The sequence below is a fragment of the Centruroides sculpturatus genome, unplaced genomic scaffold, assembly GCF_000671375.1.
Source record: "Centruroides sculpturatus isolate CEXI.00-Female unplaced genomic scaffold, Cexi_2.0 scaffold41, whole genome shotgun sequence".
Taxonomy (NCBI): Eukaryota; Metazoa; Arthropoda; class Arachnida; order Scorpiones; family Buthidae; genus Centruroides; species Centruroides sculpturatus.
The window spans coordinates 1,357,478-1,364,831 of NW_019384983.1; the positions used below are offsets into that span (position 1 = coordinate 1,357,478).

Sequence of the window (7,354 nt, forward strand, 5' to 3'; positions counted from 1 at the left end):
GCGCGATGAATAGATCTATGATAGAGGCAGGGTATTGAACGGTGACCAAAGGCAAAATTGGGGCTGATAAGAGGAAACATTGCGTTTAATGGTTTCCAGATGATGAGAACAATGTACAGTAAGGGCACAAAGTGTGAGATTCATAGAAAAGTTTTCCTAAGAATATTTCCAATTTTTTTCTCACACAAGAGAAAATGGGTTAGGGGCGTTGGGTATAATTTTATGGAACAAAGGGGGCGGTGGATCGAAAAAGTTTGAGAATCACTGATTTAGTAAAATACGTATTAAAATAGTTAACAGAATAATAGTTGTAAATTATTGCAAAACAACTATTATATTTGTTTTGTTTTGATATAATTAACAATGAGTTAAATTACATTTCACTTATTATATTAACAATAATAATAATGCGACAGTACATATAATAAGCATTATTTTTTAATTTAATTTGACAAGTCTAATTATCTAGCATTTTTATCCTCTTGTTAAATTAATTGTATATTTTATATAGGTTATTTTGTATATATTACTTAGGCTGTTTCTATAATTTTATGTTGTTTTGCCTTGTATAATTTGAGTGATATTGAGGGAATCACATATTTGAGAGTGAATTTGACAATTTAAGAGATGTTCCACTGAAAATTGACTATATTTGCACCATAAACAGTTATTACTTGATAGGTTGATATAAGTGTGATTAATATAATGAGCGTATTTATTTAGACATAGTTATGCTATCAATCTTTTTACATTAAGATTGGTAGGTTTCATCATATATGGTTGTGAAGAGTACCAAGGGTGAAAGAGGCTGTGATTCAAGCTGATTTGATCAAAGTTTATAGACTGGGAAATTGCTGATTCCATCATTATAGTATATCCATATTTCTAATCCATGATATTATCTTCAAAGAATAAAGTAGATACTCTAAAGGAACTTAGAATGTGGTGTAATTTAGTTTGCCACAGACATGAAGTAGTTGGTTTTTTTTTACTATGTTTAATAAGTTTTTGATGTTCATTCAAATTTAAAAAAGAAGTTTTATTTATTTATTTATTGTTCACCTATTGTTCACTCAAATTTAAAAAAGAAGTTTTATTTCTTATTTATTTACTGTTCACCTATTGTTCATTCATATTTAAAAAAAAATGTTAATTTTATATTTATTTATTTTATTTATTATCTATTTAATGTTCATACACATTTTTAAAAAATGTTAATTTCTTATTTATTTATTGTTCATTTATTGTTTATTTATATTTAAAAAAAAGTTTATTTCTTATTTATTTTCTAGAAATTTGTTAATTTTATCACATTTGCTGTATTTATTTTGTATAATTACTTCCTAAATTTTTAACTGAATATAAATATGTAATCTTATATTGAAAATGTATTTAATAAATTAAATGTTTTGAATGAAATTTCTGAATGAATTATTAAATCAGCTTGTTTACTCTGTGTCATATTCTCTGTTGCTTTCTTGTTTGATAGTCCAACGATAATCCCTCAGCATGAATTGACAAGCATCTAACTGCCTGCCAAGTGAGCATTAGTTCTAAATTATGCTGCTATGGCTAATAGCTTCAATACAGGGATTTGATGTGTGGTATTTTTCTTTAGCTTTTTTTGATCAATTATATTATTACCAAATTTTAATTTTATATACACTACTATGCATATGTAGCTAGAACTATTTCTAAGCTTATCAGCACAAAACCTTTCATTAGTGAGAAAGGTTTTGTGCTGATAAAATTTTATATACCTTATTTAATGGCAGATAGTACTGTTCTATACAACTAATTGATGTACTATATGTTAATATTGTATTAATTTTCTTATGTAGATAGCATCACTTCCTATTCCAGTGATCTAAGAATGAGTGATCCTTAAACTATGCATTTCAGTAGTTACTCTTTATCATACAAATTAATGAAAATATGCTAGTTATATAAAAACATGAATTCAAATTTTAGTTTTAAACATTTTAATTACTCAACACATCTCCATAAAGGAATACTTAAGATATTAAACTTGAATATTCTTATTACAATTCTCGATACATTCAGTAAATTTATAAAATATTCTGAGACATTGTCAATTTTTCTTATAAGATAAAAGAACATGCTAAAACTTAAAATAACGTGAAAATGTCTGACTTTCCATTAAATTGTTCACTCACTCTCAACTTAAACAAATCCTGCCCATCTTTAAGCTAGAATTAAGACAGTTCATTGTTATATTCACATCAGTACAAGTTGTATATGTATTTGCCAGCATCTGATGAATACGTGTTTAATCAGTTTAACAATATTCCTCAAATTATCAGTAAAAAAATTACATTGTAAAATTATATTATTACAACAGAAAATTTATCCTAATCTTAATTTAGGTAAAATGTGTACTTATTTAATTACTATTAATTCTTAAAATAATTTTCTCTTTCTATGTTTACAATACATTAATATTTCACTTTTAATGTTTAAACACTTATTATTTAAGCATAAACAAATTGTAAATAAATAAATAAATAAATAATTTTATTTTTATAAATTTTTAAAAATAAAACATACAAAACTACATTCATCATCCCATTTCTGGAGTAGATTTGGTTTGGTTAGAAAAAATAAAGGTAATATCATCTTTACAAGTTGCTAAATGTGTATCCTGAAATGATAAAAATAAATTATTTCTAGAAATAAAATTTAAGACATTTTAAACAAAATGATTAATAATAAGTTATAACCTTATTAATTAAATATACATATTAATTATATGTTTAATGAGCAATTATTTATTGTGACATTGTCACAATACCAGACTGCAATTTTTATTCCTATTCTTAATTTATTTAATTTAAAATATATGTTCTCCGTCTCAAATTAGTAGTGTCTTTCCCCTGCACATGCTTTACCTGATAACAAAAGTCATGCTTATCATCTATATAACTCCATTCAGGGGAAAATTTTTGAACTGAATTCAAGTATTTACAGTCTAGACCAGAAGTTTGTATAGAATTAATTGGAGCCTCCTGCTCCTACGCTTTCTGTATCTGGTCTTGACTTTTATCTATCTAACNGTTCACTCTCAACTTAAACAAATCCTGCCCATCTTTAAGCTAGAATTAAGACAGTTCATTGTTATATTCACATCAGTACAAGTTGTATATGTATTTGCCAGCATCTGATGAATACATGTTTAATCAGTTTAACAATATTCCTCAAATTATCAGTAAAAAAATTACATTGTAAAATTATATTATTATAACAGAAAATTTATCCTAATCTTAATTTAGGTAAAATGTGTACTTATTTAATTACTATTAATTCTTAAAATAATTTTCTCTGTCTAATGTTTATAATACATTAATATTTCACTTTTAATGTTTAAACACTTATTATTTAAGCATAAACAAATTGTAAATAAATAAATAAATAATTTTATTTTTATAAATTTTTAAAAATAAAACATACAAAACTACATTCATCATCCAATTTGTGGAGTAGATTTGGTTTGGTTAGAAAAAATAAAGGTAATATCATCTTTACAAGTTGCTAAATGTGTATCCTGAAACGATAAAAATAAATTATTTTGATAAATAAAATTTAAAACATTTTAAACAAAATGATTAATAATAAGTTATACACTTATTAATTAAATATACATATTAATTATATGTTTAATGAGCAATTATTTATTGTGACATTGTCACAATACCAGACTGCAATTTTTATTCCTATTCTTAATTTATTTAATTTAAAATATAGTTCTCCGTCTCAAATTAGTAGTGTCTTTCCCCTGCACATGCTTTACCTGATAACAACAGTCATGCTTATCATCTATATAACTCCATTCAGGGGAAAATTTTTGAATTGAATTCAAGTACTTCCAGTGTAGACCAGAAGTTTGTATAGAATTAATCGGAGCCTCCTGCCCCTACGCTTTCCATATCTGGTCTTGACTTTTATCTATCTAACACCATTCTCGAGATTAAGAAACAAACAGACAAACAGATGACAGTATGAATTTCTAGGTCTGAAATTTCAAAATTACAGCCCAATTATAAATCTGACATTATCATTTGCTTACTATATTACTTAATGATGAAGTTTAGAGAGCTTATAGCACAAATATTTAGTTTAAAACCAAATATAGTAAACACTCGAAAACCAGTAAATCAAATGGACTAATTGGGAGAGGAATTGCAGCTATTGCCAAAAGTCTTTTAAATCAAATACATTTTATAAACATATAATAATGAACTTAAAATGTACAAAATGTGTTAAAATCTTATAATAATGTGTAGGTATGAATAAAATAATAATATAATGTATATTGTGTAATTTATACTGTTTCACTCATTAATTCTACTTTTTAGCATACTCTGGAGACTTGTGAATGAAAAACTTTTTAAATTTTTCTATAGGACAGAAATTTTTCATCTGTTAAATGGAGAGTTTATTCTATAGCAAGTTTCATTCATTAGAAAAATTCATGAATAATTTCTTAAAAATAAGAGTCTATGCTGAATTTATCTTAAAATGTTAAAGAAATTGAGTCAAAGTCTTAATGAGGTATAGAATCCAGTATAAAATAAATTTAATTTCATACTGAAACTTAAATGCTGTAGTAAAAAATTTTGATCTTTTATTTCTAAAATAATTCATAGCTACTACTCAGAGCCCTTCTGTAATACATTACGTAGCAGCTGGATGGCAGAGCGGCTAAGGTGGCAGCCTAGCGCTCTGGGGGACCCAGGTTCGAATCCAAATGGGTCGAAAAATCCCCAGGAATTTTTCGGGGGTGGTCCATTCGGATATGTCGGGCCCCGTCCCTCACCACCCAGCAGCCCCATTGTGGGCCTGGCCGAACCTATAATGGGCTTGCAAAAAGAGGCCCTCTTAGTGCCTACAGGGTGGAAAGAGTTATAAGAAAAAAAAAAAAATACATTACGTATTTAAATCCACTTATTTATAAGAATATAATATACAGTAATACCCCGAACTTATGCGATAGGTGGGACCGAGCGATAACCGCATAAGTCAAATTCGTGTAAGTCGGGGTATAATTTCGCAATTTGTGTAAAATTCAAGTCGGATGTATGTAAGGTAACAAATGTTCTCGTTAATCTTATCTCGTCTTTTGATTTGTTCACGGTTACAAGAAATCACATAGAGTCTCTCAAGTCTCCATAGATATAACTAACACAAAATAAATTGTAGCTATGCATCGATTCCGCACGACACGTCCGAACATGTAAGCCGAACAATAGTGTTGGGGAAATGAGTAATCGAGAGTTGCGTGGCACTCAAACAAAAGACGAATCGACGAGATTTGAAAATCGCATAAGTCGAGGTATTACTGTACTAGCAAATGAACCTTATTGCTGAAAATCATTTTAATGCTTCAAACAAATGTTTTCAACCTGATCAATTTTATGGAATGNGTAATCGAGAGTTGCGTGGCACTCAAACAAAAGACGAATCGACGAGATTTGAAAATCGCATAAGTCGAGGTATTACTGTACTAGCAAATGAACCTTATTGCTGAAAATCATTTTAATGCTTCAAACAAATGTTTTCAACCTGATCAATGGGCCATCGTCAGGTTATCAATTTTATGGAATGTTTACAATCGTTCTATAATCGAACCAATATGCAATATCAAATTCAAATTTAAAATGGTTCAAACATTTGGTTAAAAAATTGAAATATATAAAAATATTTATAACAATATTTGAAATGTTATAAATTTAATACACCTAAGTACTCAATGAAGACTAAACATAGTTAAAAACAAAAGATTGCATCTAAAATAGTACAGTAGAAGCCATTCTTCAAGTTAAGCCTTAATCCTTTCCCTTTCCTTAATTTCAAAAAAATCCCTTCTTAGAGTGCATTTTCATAACGNAATTTAATACACCTAAGTACTCAATGAAGACTAAACATAGTTAAAAACAAAAGATTGCATCTAAAATAGTACAGTAGAAGCCATTCTTCAAGTTAAGCCTTAATCCTTTCCCTTTCCTTAATTTCAAAAAAATCCCTTCTTAGAGTGCATTTTCATAACGTACCAAATTTCACCTCTATAGTTCCTATTAGTTTGCTCTGGGCAATGATGAATCAATCAGTCAATCACTCAGTCAGTCAGGTCTGTCAGAACAAGTAATTTTATATATTTAGACCAGACATGGAAGTGTTGGATAAAAACAGTCTCTGATCATTTGCCTTTATCCATATTGATTTTCATGGAAAAAGAAATAAATCTGAACAAAATTCTGAAAGTTTAGTCATTTGAATCAGATTATTGTAAAACTTATACAACTGTCAGTAAATCATTCACTCTGGTCGTTCTTGATAGTGTAAAAGAATGATTATAATATGAAAACTTCTCAAATACGAAACTCAAAATATTAAAATATTCTTATTCTACAATAGATTTTTGACATGAAAATTGAATGTAATCTCATACAGATGATTTATAACTGGAATATTTCATAATATAGTTAGAACTCTTTCTTTTGCAAAATAAAGCATATACCCTAAAAATTAATTAAATTTACTATCAAAACATATTTAAATTTAGTTTTTAATACTGTATTAACAATTTTTAATGTATATCAATATAGTTCCTATATTTTACAAGATATTAAGGAATTTAAGAAATACCAACCTGGTATGTATCAGAAATTGAAATTCCTGGAATATGTTCCCATTTCAACAATTCAGACATAGATACACTCTAGATAAATAAATAAATATGTACTAATTTTGAAAAATCTAACACTTTATTATGAAATTATTAATTATTGGTAAATTTTGAATAAAAACTTAATTACAATACTGTTTTTATTGCTAAAATTCCTAAGTTTTTCAAGAAGTCTATATCATTTACTAATTTGCAAGAACTTGAGAATGAGTAAATAAAGCTGACTCCTTGAAAAAGATCATGCTACTTCTGTATTTTACTTAGAAATGAAGTAAAAAATTATATGATATTATACCTTATTAAACAAAGTAGGTGTTTCATTTAATTGATAAACATTTGTCTCAGTTTTATCTTCATTATTTAAAGATTCATCTGGTGTTTTGTTTTCTTCTTGACAATGGCATAATAATAATATAATGTATATTGAGTAATTTATACTATCTTTTTGAAAACTAAATAAATCCTGTTAAAAATAATTATAAAATATTCAAATTATATAATATACAGCATATACAGCATCTGTAAATCATTAATAAAAATATTCATGCAAAGAAAATAATAAATAAAAAATTGCAAAAATCCCATAGTAGCACACTTTTTGATAAAACTAATTAGCATTCATCTTATTCCATGCTACATTTCCATTATTTT

The 7,354-nt window shown here is 27.0% G+C and overlaps 1 long non-coding RNA gene across 1 annotated transcript; it reads right to left on the bottom strand.

Moving 5' to 3' along the window:
• Positions 1 to 3,468: 3,468 nt before the first annotated feature.
• On the bottom strand, positions 3,469 to 7,051 carry LOC111632811. Its single transcript, XR_002757932.1, has 3 exons — positions 6,999 to 7,051; positions 6,668 to 6,736; positions 3,469 to 3,562 (listed from the first exon to the last, which is right to left on the bottom strand). It is a non-coding gene; the product is annotated as an uncharacterized LOC111632811 (long non-coding RNA).
• Positions 7,052 to 7,354: the final 303 nt, after the last annotated feature.